The following is a 21,370-nucleotide window of genomic DNA, read 5'->3' on the forward strand; positions in this document are numbered from 1 at the left end:
GATCAGCACAGTCTGTTCTATCTTCTTATTCAGTCTTTTCTTAACTATCTCTCCATGAAATCTCACCCTCTGTCCCATGTCTGCAATAGCTGCAATGCCTAAGGGCCAGCTACTGAGGCTGGTGTGAGTGGGCAGTGTCATCTGCTGGAGTTACACCACAGTGTGGGCACTCATGGCCTGTGGTGCCAGCTTCTGGAGCCTGTGGGGTCTGAAGTCAGGTGTATTGGAGTCCAGCCAAAGCTGTTAGGTGGGCATAAGGGCTGTGCTGGTGCTTGGGGCACTCATGAATGTGTGTGCCAGTGACCCTGGAGATGTCGTGTGCACCTGCGCCAGGAGCCTGCTGTCTCTGCCAGCCAAAGAGGAGGAGAGGATGATTGCTGTTGCTTGCTTTGTGCGAGTCCTGTGCAGAAGGCAGCACCTTGCCTGTGACAGTCCTTGCAGGAGCAGTCCTGAGCCTGAGTCCTGAAGGCAAGCCTGGCTTTTAACATCCCTTAACATAAAGTATTAGAGCTAATATAAATTGATCTTATAATATTCTTTTCTGTTTTTTTTTTTTTTAAGAACTCCTTCATCTGAATAGGAAAAAATACCTCAGACATTTCCTAGCAAACTCTTTCATCCTGTCTCCTGTTGCTTCTACAGGGATTTAAGCCACTATAGTGCTTTGATAATCTGTATGAGACCTGCATATATCACTTACTTCACCAGTTTATTTGCATGGATTTTTCAATGACCATAAACTTCAAAAGACATTTAGGAAAAGATAAAACAGTCCTAGTTCTACCAGACATACATAAAGTGACACAATGAATCAAGATTAGCTGGAGGACTCTTTTCAGGAATGCTATTATTTTGCCTTAACATTTTGTATGGGAGAAAAGGGTAAGTTATTTTTATATAACAGCTTATTTAATAAACATATATCTTTGTGTTGTTTTTTTTTAATATAATAAATGTAATTTGCAGATCATCATAAATAAATAAATAACTTCATGCAAGCTAATTTTGAATTATGGCTAATTCATGCTTTTCATTCAATACTTTGATGTGTCACCATAATTGTGCAAGAGAAAAAAAACCAAAAAAACAGTGAAAAACTAATTATCATCTAATACTTCCATGACAAAATTGTTTTCAAATATTTTCTTGCATTTATGCTCAAAAAAGTCAACTTTCCAATCTTTATTACAAAGTACAATCAGAGCATGGAAATATTTTGAAATAAAGAATCTAGAAACATTATGAACCCTCTCAAAACTTAATGATATTCTCCCTGCCATATTTTTGTGTACGTGACTCCTAGCAAAAGGCAGACAGCATAATTTTTATTGTGACAAGTTCCCCATGAGTCATACAGCATTTGGTTATTTTAGAAACTGAGCCATGTACATAAATTCCACCCATTCATTTAAAAAGTGTTTGTCATATTCTACTGAGAATATTTTGTTTTACATGGACTTGTCATGCATAAAGATGTTAATATTACCTGCCACGTTTTACACTCATATTTTGGTATGTGCACATCTCAGTAGAAAACCATTAAGTGTGGGTGTTTTTTGTTGTTGTTGTTGTTGTTTCTTTTCTGATGTTGCTTTGGGTTTTAAAGTTTATTATTCTAGCTGTTATCTGATTGCAAACAATTTAATACAGGCTAGTGCAAAGATTATTTTCATACATTTTAGAAATGTGTACTTTGTTCATCTCTTATGGGAGTGTATACCACTCTTCCTATTTATCACATAGACAGTTACACGATTCTTCAATACTGCCATTCTTAGGTTTTGCTGTTGCTCCGTTGTAAGAGAAAAATGCAGGAATGTTCCCTACAATATTGATTTTCCAGTGGAGGATCAGTACAGAAAAACAAAGAGTGAAATGGGGCAGCACTGACAGCCACAAAAATGCACCATGTAAGTTGTGAGGAAAAGGAAGCTGAGACTACCTCCAACAACCTTTCTAAAATAGCAAATCTAGTCCTATGTGGAAATTGAATCAAAATGACTTTTATGCTCTGTCCTATGATTCTTCCTTGAAAACATCTCTTTCAGGTGCTAGGGAAGGAAGGCTGTGAAAAAAAAGCTTAAGAAATATATATTTTTTACAATAAGAAATGTCCCTAGCAGTCTGAGAGAGTCTTTTCTCTCTCTATCTGGGAACAGGAGAATGGAAAACCTCAATTTATATCTCAGCATACTCAGTGGAGTCATTAATGTTTTTGATTGATACCACCTTCTGTTAAATCATACTGTGATGGATAATCAACCTGTCTTCTGTGATCAAAGATCATAGTTTGGATGCTGTTGCAAATTAAAATTTTCATTGGTCTTTTTTATTTCCTTAATATTTACTCAGTTCAAAACTAGCATAATAAAAAGAGATAATATTATGTTGGTGCAAGACTTGACATTCCTGCTCTCTTTCCAATGATAAAATGAGTGTTTGACCATGAACTCATTTTTAATGTCATACACAAATTGAAAACTACTTCATTGATTCTCTACACATACATTCTGTATAATATCTCTCTTAACTTGACATCTTTCATGAGCTATTTCTTTGACTGAATTGGAATTGATTCACATGACCTCTACTAGCTTTTTGTAGATGTATTCAAATTTAGTTTAACTTTTTGTTTCCAATATGAACCTAATACAAAAGGTAACTATTTTCTATTAGTCAAATGTTATGTGACTTAGTTTTGGTGCTCTATCATTTGTTATGAGCCATTAAGAATGAAAAAAGTTAGGATTCTGCTACTGGAAATATCACTTTTTCTATGTAGCAAATGTATCTGGTGGACCTCTACATCTTTTGTCTGTGGATTTTCAAGTATACAAAATCATCAAAAAGGCAAATACAGTGAAGAAATCAAGTCTCTAGGACTTACTGCACTGGAAGCTCACCTTACTCCAAATTTTATTACTTTCTAACCAGTACTACTGAAGCAGGAGAAAGTTTGGGAATATAATCAGAAAAGGGCAAAACCCTCGTTCTTTGATGGTCTTAATATCTTTTCACCTGGTTACTAAGGCATAGTCCTTCCACTGTCCCTCACAGAGTTGTAAGGGTTGGGAAGGACCTCAGGAGATCAAGTGGCATAGCATTCTCTTTCTATAAAAGCAATTCAGAATTTTATCTCCTACAGCAGACTGACAGTGTAGTACTGCAATTTAATTCTGTTTGGTCAGTCTTTAGACTGACTTCTATAAGGCAACAAGTATTTTTTTTCAGTTTAGGTGAAGTTTTCTAAAAAGAAATATTCACAGATTGATTATAGTACACGTGTATATAAAGTGTTATATAGATGATGATGGAACTCAAGAAAAAATGTACTAAACTATAAATATAGACATTAAAATCTTGCAGTCTGGAAGAATATTTCTGTCCATATGAATTTGATGTTAAACTGATACTTAGAAGTAGTATTTCAACCCAGGCTATCCTATGAATCTACGATTCCATTTCAATGAGGTCAATCTTGCACTGACTACTTATTCCCTTATCCCGGCTGTATTAAAGTTATTGTAACATAATGTCTCTCTACTGACCTCATATCATGAGCCTAAACATAAAATGAGAATTTTCTTTATTTTTTTAATTGTTGTAATTTTACGTGAGTGGTTCAATGGCTTCAAGGAATATACTGTCTGCATCAGAGAGAGGTTTTTTTAATTCTTGTGCATAAATCTCTAGATACAACATATTGACCATTGTTAATGCTAAGTAAATAAATAAATATCTTAATTTGTTTGTTTTATTAGAAAAAAATTTAAAGGTTTGATTTTAAGGACTTTTCCCCTCAAATACTGATTTTTAAATTTTTTGTTCTTGAATGTTTCTAAATAAAATAGTTCTTAAAATTATAGTACAGCCACTAATGGTAACTAATGAAAATCCCAAGCAAAATTTCTGTATAAGTGGAAACCTGCCTTGATGATTTTTGGAAGATATAACTTTTGTAGAGTCTGGCTGGAATGGATTTAACTGTCTTCACAAAAGTCTGTATGGCCTTTGGATTTTGTGATTAAAACACTATTGATAAGACACCATGTTTTGTCTATGGCTTAAGAGTGTTTTCACAAGGTCAAGGCTTTCTCTTCCCACTCCCTTCTCTCCTTTCTCCCTGTTCAGCACCTTCAGCAAGCAGGCTGGGGCTGGCAAGATATTAGGAGGGTCATACTGCTAGGACTACTGAGCCAAACCAAGCAAATGCATGTTCCGTACCATATGAATGTTGTACTCGAGGAAAGAAGGAGGAAGGAGGGATATTCCTGCCTTTGGAGTTTGTCTTTCTAAACAGCCATTATGTGTAATAGGGTTTTAGATAAATTAGACAAGAAAGAGCTATACATCTAAATATCACTTTAATCACGTAAATAAGAAGGGGGGAAAAATGACTGTTAATCTCACAAAACCTAGTCTAGCGTGAATGAAATATCTCTACTATGAAGTATTCTTAACATGAAAGTTTACTAATATCCTTTTGAGATGAATATTCCACCCACAGAGCATGATATACATCCTGACATTGTAACATCATAATGCAATGGTGATAACATATCACATTTCTTTTTCAGGAACCTATTTAGTAACAAGGAGCAGTCTCTTATCAGATTCAGTTAATGTAGATTAAGAGATAGGACTGTCTGAGCTTTGCCAAGATCTGTGAATCATGTAAGACAGAAGGTTGGCCTTAACCATTATCAAATACCATTTTTTGTAGCCTGCAGCTCTAGAAATCTCTGCTGCAATAGGAACCAAATCTCATGTTCCGTAAATGTATTAGTCTTCAGTATATGTGCATCATTTCTAATGACATTTCTTCTGCATCAGGACTGAAGAACAATGTTACAGAGTAGATCTGAATAAATACCTAGAAACCAATGTTTTGTCATGACTTACACATTTATGCTCACTGCTAAACATAATTATTCTGAAAGAGACTTAATTATTTTCTTTAAATGGCATATTGTTTCAATATCTATATCCTGATATATCAATGATAATCTCAAGGGCATTTATAAAAAAATATATATATTCTATACATGAAGTTCAATTATTGGTCATAACTGGTTTACTGGGAAAAGAGGATTCTGTGCAGAATATAAAATACATAGAGCCTTAAAATTCTTTGAATTATCAGTTTTTGCTTATTATTTTTGCAAAATCAATAAAAACAGCAATAGCTAATTGCATAGTATTTACACTAGATGACAATTTGCAGTAATAAAACAGAAATAACACTTATGTTACTTTTGCCAACAAAATAGATACCACCAATAGATGAGACATTCTTCATCCTCTATTACAGCAGTTGCTAGATTCTTTTCTGCATCTAAAGCTTATTAAATTTTTAGAGTCCCTGGACTAGTGAGCATTGTAACTTGTCTATATTTAATGCTTTAAGCATGTCATAATTGCAAAATCTAATGTACCCACTGTAGCATTTTTCTGTCTTGTAACAATTTGCAAATTTTGATAATCAATGTAATAAAAAAAAAAAAGAAGAAAAAAAAAAGCGGTTTGATGCCGTAGTTGAACTAAATGTGTTTTAGAGATATCAAGATTCATGGATTATTGTGCAAGGCAATAAAATGAACCAAAATGGATATAGCAGAAAGACCTTATTAAAGAATCTACTTAACTCAGGGGGTTATGACCAGTGTTCCATACGTAAATACTCCCTCCATGTTGCCTTTTCTGGCCAAGAAAGTATTTTAACTCCATTATTAGTAGATAAAGATTATATTATACTACGAACTTGCTAATTCAAAGGTCATAACTTTTTGTTTCCGTAATTATTGAAACTATTCAGCCTATCTTAATGTTAAGCCTTCAATCCTCTCTGCAATTCTCTCATGACAAATCTTATACATAAAAGCCAGGAATGTATTGAAAAGCATAAAAATTCTGTGCTGCTACTACTTGTGATCATTTGGTGTGAATGGTGTTTCAAGTATCTTTAAACTTGTGTGGCAATAGTTTTGTTTGTTTCCAATAGTTTTAACCCATTGATTTCTTTAATTTGCTTCTTTAATGCTTCTAGAAAAATCCCGTGTTGATTTGAGAATGCGAGTTAACAGCTTTCCATACACAGAGTATTGCTTAATTTCAAGCAAATACTCATATTCAGCATAGTTTTTTAGTAATAATGTTTTTTTTTTAATTATTATTTTTAATGCTACTAGCCACTGCCACTAAGAACACCTTGATGCTCTTAGAAAAGCAAACATCAAGGTCAAAATCCAACAAGAAATGAATCTAAAGGGAATAAACTTGCCTTGAGAAAAGATTTTGTATCTGTGCTTGTCGATACACGTAGTAGATCCCTGTTGCATACACTTGTAGGCAGATCAACCTATATGTTTGAGGAAATCACAGTGAAAGGATGTAAATATGTGGCCCTGCAGGTGGCAGGGGGGTTGGAACTTGGTGATCCTTGGGGTCTTTCGAACCCAAGCCATTCTTTAATTCTAAGATTCTATGAAATATGTGATCTTGTATTTAAAGGGAACAATAAGAAGCTTTTGGGACCATGAAGGTTTTAGACAGAAGAAAACAACATTTAGTATAAAAGGAGATCCCATGATGATTGTTTAATTCTCCTATTTTCTTACAGAAATTACTAGCAAAATCATCATGCTTGGAGAAATGAAAAGTGTAATTTCCTAGAGAAGAAAGGTTCTGTTTATGTTACAGGTAAATTGATAACATGAAATGAGTTTAACACTGTGCAATTTTGGTACACTGTGAAAAGATCAAACATCTGTGTATTGTTGTGTTGCTGGTTTTGTTTGTTTGTTCTATTGTTGTTTGGCTGTGGGTTTTGTGTGTGTGTTATTTGTTTTATTTTTAATTAAATGCATCTCACAATGCTACTACATAATGCAAAGTTGTCACAAGCTATCAAATAATGCAGACACAAATTATCAAACAAGATGAAGTACTAGTTGAATTTATCAGCAAGTGATCTTCTAATACATTCTCCAAATGTCTAATAAAATCCTGAATAGAACACTAAATTTTTTCTGGATTAAGTAAGAAGTTCCAGGGGAACTATTGCACTTTATTGCTAAATCTGACATTATTGCCAAAAGATAGTCATTACATCCTGTTGTTCAAACAAAATGCCAGTATTTGATTAAAAAACACACAGAAATGCAGCCCTGATCCACCAGTAATTTAATTTTTACAATATCCTGTATTTTGTATAACAACGTGAAGAATACCTATTACTGCCTTTCTCAAAATGATATGAGTGGGACTCTTAATATCATACCCAGAAAGTGGTGGTCAGCGGCTCAGTGTCTGAATGGAGATCAATAAGTGGTGTTGCTCAGGGGTCAGTTCTGAGACTGATGTTTTTCAGCATCTTCATCGATGACACTGACAGTGGGATTTTGTGCACCATCAGGAAATTTATGAATGACACCATACTGTGTGGTGCAGGCCACACACCTGAGGGAGAGTATGCCACTCAGAGAAACCTAGACAGACTGGAGCAGTAGGCGCAGGTGAACTTAAGGATTCTAATATTAATCAGGGATTATCCCTGAGAGTTTCAATACTTTGTTAGTATTTCATATCCACTGTCAGGTAAGTCATATTAAGCCTTGGCCATCAACTTTACACATCTGCATTCTTAACAGCTATTTCAAGGAATTCTGTATTTTGATATGCCCTGGTAATTTGGTCACGTAAGTGACTCAATTCCATATTACCCATCTGGCTGATGTATTGCAGGGAATTATGCACTCACCTTTCATTCTTTCCTACAGCATTTTTGTTTGTTAGCTTGTTTTTGTGTTATGGGAAAGGGGATTCATCCACATGAAACATTTCAAAACATTTAACATATTGGAAAAGAACTGCCACATTAGTTCAAATAGCTGGAGGCATTTTGCCAACATTTGTCATTCCTCAAAGGAAGTAGTACTATTTTACATCTCTTTCCACTGAATCTTGTTCTGATCAAAAAGTCTTGCTAAAAGGTTGTATTCTCCAGGCATCCTCCTCAAAAGAATGTCCAGCCCCAAAAGCTGTTTTTTTGGCTGTAGGTGCACTTGAAACTTACAGCTGTCTAACTACATGTTTAACAACTACTGAGTTGGATTACAATATAGTATAGTGATTAAACTTTAATTTAGTGATTTCTACAGGAAATTATAGTTTTAAATGTCCTGAGGAAAGAAAGCTATCAACCAGTATTGCCCTATTTTTCATATAATTCGGTATGTCTTAGGGAAATAAACTCTTTCTCCAGCCATTTTTGAATACGGCATCTGATCTTGTCTCCAAGATGAGTTAAACTGCATTTTTATTAGACTTTTATACATAATGTGTAAGTAACTTTAAAAGCTAGATTCAGTTTCTTTTTCTCCAAACCAGTACATGGAGGTCCTTCAAATTCACAGAGTACAACCACAGACTATAAAATAGAATGACCCAGACCAACAATGTTGGGTGAAATATCAGTACACAGAGTCGGGACAAAAAAGCTCCTAGAAGCAGATGGAGATATTTATTTTCTTTGTATGTAAAGGAGAGAAAAAAAAAAAAAAAAAACAGTGTTTTTATTGTTAATATTATATTTATAAGTTGAATATATGGTAACAGCACATAAAAAAATCAGTACTTGTTTCCATAATGGAAGAATTTGACCAGTTTTAATCCTCTTCTTTTTCAAAAAAGCATTGTGGGAATGCACTAGGTCTCACATGGAGCACAATTAAAGAAAAGTACAGCTTCAGTGAACCCAAAGACTTCTTATCAGTTAAAGATTTTAAAAAAACAAAACAACAACAACAAAAAACAACCCAAACCAAACCAAGCCAAAGAACAAAAACCAAACAAACAAAACAACAACAACAACAACAAAAACACGTGTACAGGTTTGTAGTACTGTGACAAGACTGTAACAAGAGTTCCAGAAATTTAATTTTTGCCTCATTCCTCCTTGAGAGCTGCAGGAAGGAGGAAGGTACATGAACAGCAGTGTAAAGCATGTATTTGAACAAAGACTGATTAGCAGGTAATGAACATCCCAGCTATAGGAGTTCACTGAACACATCTACTATAGGTTCAATTTATGTCAAGATGCTTGAGGTTATATGAAAAGCAATTCATACATATACTCTGTGACATATAAGAAATTTTACATCAGCTAAAGGGAAATAGTGATGTGCAGAAAAAAAATGCTGGATGAAACAAATAGGGATTGACTAATTCCTAATCCAAAAGGGATTAAACATTTACCTTGCTGGAATTACCACAAGTTTTAGACATAGTGCAAAAGTAGCCAGAACTTTACATGAATTCAATAAATGCAACAAGTTATTTCAAAAATTGTATGATTTATTTTTACCCAGAACAATGCATTTAAACAGTAAAAAGTAGAAGTCAGAAAAGATAATGTAGATATTACTCTGGAATCATTCTTCCTTTCTGAACTGGTGTATATGTTGCTTTGACATACTGTATTTGTAGGCATTAGATTAAATAAATGTATTTATATAGAGAATCAACAGATTTTTATTTGTATTATTTTAAAGTACAATTGAAGTAAATAGATAAATCCAAAGATGTTGTAATATCTTTAAAGTTTATTTGGTTTTCTCTTTGTCTCTACTTGTTAAATAGGATTTAGTGTGTATTGTCATAAAATAAGACACTGATAAACTTTACCTGGCTAGCCTAGGTGATCTGCTGACATTTTGTTGTTGTTGTTATTATACTAATTTGTCTCTTGGAATATTTTTAAAACTATATGTATTTACTTAGTATTATTCTTATTGTAGTGTTGGACTACCTTTTTTAATAGTTTGTCCAGTTTTCTCTTCTCCAAATATAGTAAACATCATACAAACATTGCTTGAAGAAATGCAGATATTGGCAGGTAGACGATTACTAAAATAACTGGATAAAATGAACCTGCATTGTTTTGGGTTTTTTTTTTTTATTTTTTTTTTTCTGTTCTCTCTTTAGCTAGTTCATCACTAAGCTTTATTTCTTAGAGCAATGAAAACTATATAAAGTTCCTATTGTTTGTCTGTAGGAGCTGCTGTTAGTCGAAAGGTCTAAAACATCATTACTCGAGTGAACTATGATTGTTAAGAAAGCCTTGGCCAATTTACCATGCTTAGCCTTTGGCAATAAATATAGCAATATATTTTACAGATCTCTGACTTCTCCTCAGCTCTCTACCCAAAAGCTTTGAAGCTATTGTAATACATGGAGGAAAGATACAACTTTAATGACGTTAGTTTTTCTGTGGAGAAAAAGATTCATTATACTTACATTAAAAAAAGTAAAGCACTTGTTAATTTCTTTAAAATCTGCTTTGCAAGGGAAAATGAAATTGTTAAATGCATTTAACTAGGACAATGTGATTTACTCAAACATTATTTGTTTTAATTTGTCCTTCAATCTCATTTAGTGTATGTATTGCCTATGGCTGCAATCAGAGCTGCTTAGAATCCTCTGAACCAGATTAAAGATCAAAATCCTTCTTAGTGCCAGCTTATTGCATAGCAAATACAAACTCAGTGCAATCAAATCAGCAAGTTTAAAACAAGACTCAGATGTTAGTAAAGCCAGTGGAGATCAAGAAAAAAAAAAAAAAAAAGAATACAATGTGACCCAGAAGAGAATATCAAAGGCTCCTTTGGGTTTTCAATTCTGGTTAAAGCCATGAAGTCATTTTTCTGTATAAAGAAATATCCCTCAAAGATACAACTCTTCTCTAGAAATACAAACCTACTTCTAATTGATAATTCATTCTTTTTTTAAATCACATTTTCCACTCTACATATGTATCATATTCCATATGCTTTGCACACAGATTCTGTACCAATTTAAATAATCACAAGCAGGATTAGTTCATGTCTTCTTTAAGCTTTAATGAAATAGATGTTGATCACATATATTTCAAGACAAATACAATAAGCTCAGAATAACAGTGGTGTTAACATTCTCTAATGACCATAAGGTTGGCTATTCAGCACTGTGCTACCTGTAGCACATTATCATTTTGTCAGAGCGTTATATAACTTGTTTTAAAATGATTTTTTTGTTGTTGTTAGTTTGTTATTTTAGAAGAGTTTAGGGCTGCATTGTATTCCTTTTGTCACCACTTAAAAATGTGATATTTGCTTACTTTCCTATTATATTTTAAAATAACAACTTTATGGTTACTGTTTTGTTATAAAAATTGATCACACACTAATTTTCATCCTAAATGTATACTCATGATGCTCTCTGCCTTGTGAGAAGCTAGTAGAAAGAATTTTCTTCCCCCACTAATTCATACCCAGATTATTATGCAAAATTGCTATTAATCCTGACCAGAATTTATTCTTTATCGCATTCTTGGAAAAGAAGACACGAATTTTTGGTGAAAAAACAAACAAACAAAGAACCATCACCAATAAACAGAGAATTTTAACTGTTGTGTTTTCTCCAGGACCTCTTTTTTGTTTGTATTTCTGTCAGAAACATTGAAGAATTCTCTCTACCTGGTCAAAATCCATTTGTAGACTGTGTACTGAATGCAAATTGTGACTTTGGGAATGTGAAACACAATTCTGTGCTGTTTAAAGTTTTGGCTTAGGGATTGGAATTGGCCATGCTGGTGACTAAGTGGCAATGAATAGTGAGACCTAGCTGTCTAATACTTGCATTCACTGCAATTGATACCCTACATTTTTATGACAGGATATATATTAGAATGGATTTGACACTCAAATGGAAATGGAGAAAAGCTTCTCTAGGATACAGGATTCAAAGGCTGCAATCACTTCTTTCATATAGAAGTTTAACTTGTACATCTGTATACATCTGGTTAGCTCCATGGTTTTACTTCTTCCACTGCCATGAAAAGCAGAAATGCTAATGTTGCATTTTAGCCTGAGAAGTTATATGTGCATATGATATATTTCATTGTAAGAAAGTTAAATATGGGCTCATAAAAAATAAATATATATTTTATTTATTTATTTTTAGTGTCGTCAGAAATTTTCTTCACTGTGTAAAAATAGTGCCTATTATAATAACTGTTTTCCTTTTTCCTGCAGAGGCAGCAAGGAATTTTAGCATATTTTCATCTTTATTTTGTAATGATCTTTTAAATTTCTTTCTACTGTAAGTGTTCTACTCACAGTCAATATGTAGTTCTCTATGCTTTATGATTCATAATCCTTCTATAAGAATTAATTTAACAGACTTCTAACATGGCCAAGGTGACAAATTTTGTCTTGCATAAATATTAACAGAAACAGAGATGGCACAGATGAGAGACAGAGGAGCAGTAGAGATAAGCAGGAAGAAGACTGTTTTAGAATTGCTGACTCTATCCCTGCCTCTACCTGACTTCATAAAGTCAGGGTCACTGTGGTTGTTTTCTTTATTAGAAAAGCTTTCTGTTTAACTTTTAAATCAAATCTAAAATACTATGTCCTTATTCCTTCAAAATGCAAAGACTTCAGAGTTTCTTAAAGCTAGGAGATTTTGCAATCATGATGATGGTCTTTATCTAAGAGCGTGTAAGTGGCTTACGGACTAAAAGCTAATTTAAACACTTTGCAAGCGTTCAATGAATGCAAAATTTCAAAGCAAAAGACAGAGTTAGTTGGAAATTAAAGGCTGCATAAGAAAGTTCTTCATCTCACTGACCTATTTTTACTGTCAGGTCATTTGAATAAGTTCATAAATCTAGTCTTTTTTTTTTTTCTTTTTTTTCTTTTTTCTTTCCCCACATTGTGAAAGAGTTCTGATTAAAGAGCTCTGCACAAAATGGGTTTGGATTAAAATATGATTGCACTTACTAAATTTCTTTTTAATACCTGATTTTCACAAGTGATATGGAAGAAATTTTCATGTCAATGCCATTACTGAAAAAGGATTTTCAGAAAGCAAAAAGAAGTCATTATAACAGAACCTTATCAACCTCAAAGGATACTGTAAAAGTACAGAGATGGGACCTTAAAAGGAACAAGCCATTAATTACTAGGGAAAGATATTCAAACCTGGGTTACTAACATGAAGAGATGTTATCATTAGACATGCGGAAGAACCTATGGCAGAAAGTTTTTGGTATTTAGATTCAAACTCTTTTTAAACAAAGCACCATTACTTAAATAAATTGAGTAAATCTTGTCAGGGGATGTGAGTTGTCTTTAGGATTAGCTTCACAGAAATGGAACCTACCTGTAAAGACCACTGTCATCTAGTGATATTAGTATACTACGCTTAACAGACTTGGGGCAGCCTGTAGTGCAGAATGTTATGTTGTTTAACTGAAATATGACCACTAATTGGAAGTTCTACTGAACATAGTTGGATTAGATTTTTTAAGAAACATTTGATCATTTTATTTCTGTCTCAGGTTGACAGTAAATACTTGTCAAGCTGGGTTACACATAAAAATCAGTAGAGATTAATTTTGTCTAAACTTCTAAGTTAAACTGCTTGAAGTCACAACAGCAACACTGATATTACACTGATACCACAAAGCGATATAGCTACTCTACTTGAAGGATCTAATGAATTGATCATCAAGAAGCAGAATGCTTAAATTAAGGAAAACAAACTTAACCTAAAAAATACCCCTGTTCTAATTTCTTGGCTGTTCCTATGAGAACATCTTTTTTAAAATTATGTTAAGGATAGAAAGCAATTTATATTTAAAGTGTGAGAATGAACTTACATATAAATAATGTATGATATGGATATGAAAAAAATGCAACAGCAGAAGAATGAAAAAATCAACAAATAGTTTAAGCAGATTATCATATTTGTCCTTTTTCTCGTTTAAATACATAGATATTTTGAAATCCTTACCCAAGCAAAAATTTCAATGCACATTATATGTAAGGAAAGCCTGAAAGAGAAAGGCAAGAATTAATATTGTGAGAACAAGTGTTTTCTGTTATCACTCAATGGGAAGTCTCAAATAATTTCAGTGGCATCTCTACCAACTTGACCTTGAGAATGGCAACAGAAGAAAGCTCTTGATATATAAAGTAAGATATATTTTTATGATGGTGGGAAGAAAAAATGCTTATTTTGTAGATGTTTGAACCGGAAAAGTTTGTTTATCCCTGCACTTTGGAAACACTGAAACATGTCTTTGTATTATATACTGTTCCAGACTATACTATGAGTATAAAGTATGCTGAGAAAACAACAGCAACAATAAAAACTAGGAATTTGCCTGCTACTGTGTTACAGCTAAAATTTAGAAATGAACAGTAGCATTGAAAATTTTATATTTTAATACTTGAGCCTCAATGTGTTAAGAGCATTGTAATTAACACAGAATCATGACAATAATTTTAGAATAACATCCTATTATATTTTTAAAAAAATAGGAAAAATGAAATATCATCAAAGATGGAATAAAGATATTTTTTGTTGTTCATTTCAGACAAATTGCTTCTTTTTAGTGCCATTAGAAGAGTAAAATTATCAGAAAATATTCTCAATACAATAAGCATGTTATCAAATGTAGGTGTAAAAAACAATGAGATGTATCTTTCCAGGAAAAAAAAAAAAAAAAATGTAGAACAGATTTCATTTTCTAAAAGTGTTTTGTGTGTGTGTGTGTGTGTGTTTGTGTGTTCTTGCACTCCGATTCTCATAATTAGTTAATCAAAGTTCATTTCACCTTTTTAAACATTGTTTTATAACCAGGTTTCAAAATAAAAACTATGTAGATACTTAAATCTAAATGAATATTTAGGAATTTAAGTAGAAGTTAGGACACTAAATTATCTTAGTTTCCTCTCTCTCTGAAAAATCCTAAAAATTTCCAATCTTAAAATGACTTTAAAGGATAAATCCTAAAACCATGAAGTATCAAATGGAGAAATACTTTTAATGGTTATGTTTTTAATCAACAAAATTAAAGCCAAAATTATTTTCATTCAGTTTAGTGAAAAGCCTCACTGAAACATCTGTGAAGAAATGGCTAGCTTCCTTGCAAAGAGGAGATTTTTGAATAAATCAGTATGCTATGCATGTGTGTATGATGTTTGTGTAGCCAGAGGTGTGCATGCATGTACTTATGTTTAGATACAGTAAATGACATTTTAACACAGAAGTTTCAGCTTCTTCACTATAGTTCTTGCTTTTAGTAGAAAGTTTTCAGAAGACTAAGCTACCATCTTCTTCCTCATACATTGTCTGTTCCATCTATTTTTTTTCTAATTGAACTTATTTTCCTTGCTTTACTTGCCTGTATAGCTGAAAGAATAATATCTGCTTCTAGCAGTTTGATTGATGCAGTGACAAGGTACGTTTGCAAGCACAGTCTTCAGCATCTCACCAAATTATTTACTGAGGTATTACAGGATATTGTTTCAGTTTCCCTGAATGAGAAAAGAGAAACTATCTTAATAGCTGATCTGTAATGTAGCTCACAGCAGTGCCACTGGACTGGTGAGTAAAGCAAAATTTATGAAAGTTTATGATACAAAATACATTGCTAATTACAACCTTGAGAAAACAAACATTTTCATTTATTTGAAAGAAAGGTACCTTGAAAGAATGAAGAACTATAAACACAAAAAGAAAAATTCATTTATTATGCCTTATGTGCCTATGACATTTGTCAAGAAAGAATATTTAGCTGAGTTTTGTTTGACTCCTCTGTTCTCGTTACTTTAGCTAATTTCTAGTATAGAAAAAATAGACAAATCTTAATGATACAACAGTGCTCTCTGGTGGTGTGAAACAAAGGCATTTTCTCCTTTATAAAAATTTGCACAAGTCCAGTACACAAGTCCTTGAAGACAGATAAGTGACAGGAATTCTCAACATGTTCCCCAGTGATAAGAAAAATAGAGCAATAAACAACTTTAAAGCCAGCAAGGCATGAAATGTGAAACCCAGCTTAGTAAAGGTAATGTAAATAAAAATATTAAAAAATAATATTTATTGTCCAGAAGAGTTGTTAGACTCTTATTGTTCACAGGAAACAAATTCCTTTATTTGTAATGTATATCCAAAAAAAAAAAAAAAAGAAAGAAAAAAAAAAGAGAGAGAAGCATAGTGCATATTAGTATATTTTGCCATGAAAATATCTTGAACAATATGAAATAAATTCTCCATTTCTGGTTTAGCATGTATTATCTGTAAGTAGCAAAAAGTCTTTGCTAAAGGAAATATTTTGGAGATGAAAGAGGTCATTTCTCTGCTGAGTTTAAAATAATTTCATTTGCTGTTTTCCCACAAAGCTTGTTTCTTGGGTTTTGATTGTACAGATATACCTCGAATATAAATAAATATATAACCTACACACCACTGAGATCTATCGCATGTTAGCTGGCAATTGGATGAGGACATTGTACATGTTGGGCAGTATTTATTCTAAATTCCTGGTTTTGAGAAGCTGATGTATAGCCTGTTTAAGTCTAAAAAAGTCTAAAAAAAAAAAAAAGAAGACAATTTCCTACAAAGCATTTTGGAATTTCGAACAGTGAGAGGTGGATTTCACCCATGCCAGACAAACAATGTTTCTGCAGTAGGTCACCCAACAATGAGTTCCTTCCATTTTCTTGTGGAGTTTTTTTATTTTTTGTTATGTTTTTATTTGTTTGTTTTCTTTTTAGTGTGTTTTGTTATGGAGATGCAACATACTATGTGGAAAAGCACAAATAAAGGAAAAGTCAGAAGAGAATCCTTCTACATGGGATTTAACCAAAAGCCATCATGATAAATATATTTTCAATTTGAACACATTTATGATCACTTGTGTGGCTCAGGTTAAAGTAAAGAAAAAAAAAAAAAAGCTCAAATTGCTTGCTGAGACAAGAATCTATTCTGAATATCTCAAAAGCAACAATCTTACCCACAGTGCTGAGACACTGGAATTATTTTTACTGATATCATTGAAATGTTAAAATGTATGAAGAGTGTGCTGGGCAGACCCTGAAAAGACCTAAGAAATGGTGATAATGCTCATAAGAAATAATACTTTCTGTGTTAAACAATATGAGGCTTTCGAGGTAATCAGTCTCCATCTTGGATTAAGCATATCTCAGCTGAAATACTAATACAGACTTAGAAGAAAAAATATATATATATATATGTAATTTTACCTCTTGTTTTCAATTATGGAAAAAAAGGGCAACACTCTTTAAATAAAATTTAAAATGAACTCAATTTCTTTTCTGTGTAGTATTTGCTACTCCAAAATAATTCAATACACACTTTTTTTTCAGTGAACTTCGAATGTGCCAGAGAACTCAAAAAGGACATCCTGAAAATAGCTGTAAAATTGATAAAGTATACATGCAGCATAAGCAGCTCTGTGAAAGTAATTGCAATCAAAGTAGACAAAATCTTCAAATCAGCTTGGAGTCAAAGGAAAGAATTGCAGAAATTAAGGTTTTTAAAAACAAAACAAAACAAAAACTCATTTGAACATACATCATTCTCCATTATCTCTTCTTCATACCATAGCTTTTTTTTTTTTTTTTCAGCTGTTGACTTGATGTAGGTAGGTGTAGATGAAAGAAGTCTTAGAGTAGAAGAATGAAATAATATTGCCATACAGTCTTTTTTTTTTTTTTTGAGCTTGTTATTAAAATAAAATAATAATTATTATTATTATTTTTAACATAGTCATAAATACCAAAGCACTGTGATTATGTGTTTGTGTTTTGTGTTTTCATTCTACTTTGCTGTGATAACATTTCTGTAAGATGTTTGGATTAAATCACACATTTATCATTCTATTTCAGCGGGAGATGATAATAGGAAGGGAACTGATTTGACTACACATGGATTTCTACTGCTATTTGGACTTCTCCAAGGATAGCGCATCCGGTGTACCCTTTCCTGCCATCCAATAAGGTAGAAAAATGTGGCTTTCATGTAAGTCCTATGTTTGCCAGTCCTGATCATATGCACAGGGCATGTCAGATTCTCTTGTGCCTATGTTTAGCCAACTGACTCAAATGTTATTACCATACAAATGGTGACTGTGCAGAGAAGTTATTATCCGGGGTAGGAAAAAATCAGATAAATAATATTTTCTTTTTAAAACATACCTTTTTTTTCTTTTTTTTTCTTTTTTTCTCTAAAATATAATGCACTGTCTCCAATAATTAAATAAATAAATAAATAGATAAAATAAATCAAGAGAATGGGAGGAATAAGTTATATATTTTGGGGGAGGAAGTAATAGCATTGTTGTTTTTACCTATAGAGATCATTACACCAGACCCAAGTAAAACTGAATTACTAAATTGTATTAGGTACAGATGTTTCCAGTAGAAACCATGTGAGTACTTCTTTCTCAGACCTAGCAGCATATCTGTGACAAAGCACTTGCCAGCCATTGGACACAAGGTTGAAAGAGGTTGCTGATAGTCACACATATATATGTAAATATTTCTTATGGTACATAACATAATATGTATTGTAACAGTCTTGAAAATAGTGTATCATTCCCCCTTGATGAGAAGGAATGTTTAATTTATCATGAATCAGCCCTAAGGCCAGGTACTGAATGTTCCATTTACATTATAGAGGTTGGGAGGTGGAGGAAGCGAGCAGAGAAGATCGATGCAAGAGATAAAGAAAAGACAGGAGCAGGAAGGTGAAAACAACAAAGGGAATCAGAATAGATATATTTGGGATAAGGTATGTATATCACTGAAATATAAATCCTATTAAATGGAAATATTTGCCAAAAATTAAACAATTAAAACAAGAAGGTGTCAGTCTAGAAATGAAAATGAATGAAAGAAATGAAAAAAAAAAAATGTGAAATGAAAAGCAACTTTAAGGTAAAATTAATAAAGCCAAAGTCAACATAGGTTGTCAGTCTCTAGCATTTATTATTTTCTACCTTCTTCAGTTTATTTCCTACTAAAAATTAATAAATTAATCTTTGATTTGAAAAAAAAAACAAACAACACCTTAAGCTAATCTAATATTAAAAAGCAGATAGGCATAGCCATCAGATTTGAGCTAACATCCTTTTCTTAAATATTAAATACAGTTCAAACAGTTCATGAAGATTATCTTTTAAAGGTGCTCTTTATATATATATAAAACATATAAAGATATGTTTTACAGCAAGATTGGTTAACCAAAAAAAAAAAAAAAAAAAAAAGTAATTTACTATTGGGGTTTCTAAAGAATAAAGAAAGATAGATAAGAAATTGTGATGGGTTGGCCTTAGCTGTCTGCCAGAACCCCACCTAGCTGCTCTTATTCTCCCATATCAAAAATGAGAAAATAAAATTAAAAGCTCACAGGTAAAGATAAGAACAGGGAGATCACTTTGCCAATTACCATCAAAATAGATTCAACTTGGGAAAATTAATTTAATTTACAAACAATTAAAAATAGAGTAAGGATAGTGCAAGGCAGAAGTAAAGCAAAAAAAATTTCCCCTCCAAGGCTCAGCTTCACCCCAACTTTTCAGCCCCCTCCCCCTGCTAAACACTGCAGTGAGGATGGGAAATGAGCAGTTGTGGACTATGCAGAACAATTCATCATAAATTCTCATTTCTCCTCATGCTTTTCCCCCATTCCAGCATGGGAACTTCCACAAGATGCAATCCTTCATGAACTGCTCCAACATGGGTCCTTCTCATAAGCTTCAGTTCTTCAAGAACTTCTCCAGAATGAGTCCTTTCTGATGGGTACAGTACATCAGGAATAAACCTGCATGGGTCTACCATGCCACCACAGTTCTTGCCCTGCCACAGAAGCTGCTCTTGTGTGAGTTCCTCTCCAGAAGCTGAAGTTCCTGCCGGGAAACTTCTCCAGTGTGGTCTTTTCACAGACTGGACCTTCATTCAGAGGATCCACCTACTGCGTGTCCTCCAGCACCTGGAGTACTTTTTTCCCCTTTTTTATTCTCTGAGTTTGGTTTTTGTAGCTTTTTTCTTTTTCCCCCTCACATGTATTTTCTCTCTCACAGTTGCTGCTCAGCATTTTTTTCTTTTTAAACTATGTCTTCTAAGAAGTGCCACCAACTTCACTGAGGGTCTCACCTGTGTCCAGCACGGGTGCAGCTCCTGCTGTCTTCTCATAGAGGCCACCTCTGCAGCCCCTTGATATCAACATCTTGCCATTTCCACCCAATAAATAAATTTTAATCAAGCATTAGATATGTCCATTTCTTAAGTCATTGAAACAGCCACATTTAAACTACTGTGTCCAGTTTGAGGCTTCTCAGTTCAAAAAAGACAAGAATCTCCTAGAAGGGATCCAGCAGAGGGCCACAAAGGTGATTAAGGTCCTGGAGCATCTCCAGTATGAGGAAAGGCTGAAAGATCTGGGTCTGTTCAGTCTGGTGAAAAGAAGACTGAGAGGGGATCTGATAAATATTTAAAAACATCTAAAGGGAGACGGAAGTCAAATGCATGATGCCAGGCTCTTTTTGGTGGTGCGTAGCAATAGGATAAGGAGTAATGGCCTGAAACTTGAACACAGGATGTTCCATACAAACATGAAGAAGAAATTCATTACAGTAAGGGTGATGGAGCACTGGAACAGGTTGCCCAGAGAGGTTGTGGAGTCTCCCTCTATGGAGAAATTCACAACCCACCTGAATGTCTACCTATGCAACATATTGTAGGGTACCTGCCTTAGCAGGAGAGTTAAACTCTGATCTTGAGGTCCCTTCCAACCCTTGCAATTCCATGACTCAAAAACAATTCTCTAGAGAGATAGATCAATGTTTCTTACACTATTCTGTTTGTGCATTTTGAAAGAATTTAGATATGAACCTTGTACAGAAATTATTGTTTGTATCATAAAATTTTTTACACTGATTCTCTAATAAAACAAATGGTGAGAAAAAATAAGACAAATGAGGAAACATTCAAGAACATCTTAAAAGTATAAAGAGAGAGAGAAGACATAAATAAAGAAGTAAACCATTTCTGTGACTCACAGAAAATACAGTTGTCTAATGCATAGAATGTGCTCCTATGTGGAGCCAGGAATTGTACTCAGTGACCTTGTGGGTCCCTTCTAACTAGGGATAGTATATGATTCTGAAATTTATTCTGGCTCAATTATTGAGCTTTGTAATTCATAGTAGAGAATTTTAAGCTCCGCTTAGTGCTAGGGGTCAAAAGAATTTATATGTATATTAACTTCTAGATTACTGTCTCTGTACTGATCAGAAAAATAATCGTATTCATGATTAGAGAACTATAGAAAGCATAGTAAACTCCTTATTCACCTGACATAACTTCATATGAGTAACACAGATTTTATGTGGCTCTTAAATAGAACAGATTAGTTGTTTTTTGTTTGTTTCCTTATTTTGCTTAACATGGGACTTATTTCATAAGCTGTTGAGGGATATATGGATAGAATGGTCTATCTCATAATAACCCATTTA

General features: G+C 33.3%; 1 long non-coding RNA gene across 1 annotated transcript; it reads left to right on the forward strand.

Moving 5' to 3' along the window:
- The first annotated feature begins 391 nt into the window (after positions 1-391).
- On the forward strand, positions 392-20,124 carry LOC121108992. Its single transcript, XR_005843679.2, has 5 exons — positions 392-882; positions 6,620-6,699; positions 17,742-17,853; positions 18,532-18,645; positions 19,548-20,124. It is a non-coding gene; the product is annotated as an uncharacterized LOC121108992 (long non-coding RNA).
- Positions 20,125-21,370: the final 1,246 nt, after the last annotated feature.

Source organism: Gallus gallus, chromosome 1 (assembly GCF_016699485.2).
Source record: "Gallus gallus isolate bGalGal1 chromosome 1, bGalGal1.mat.broiler.GRCg7b, whole genome shotgun sequence".
NCBI lineage: Eukaryota > Metazoa > Chordata > Aves > Galliformes > Phasianidae > Gallus > Gallus gallus.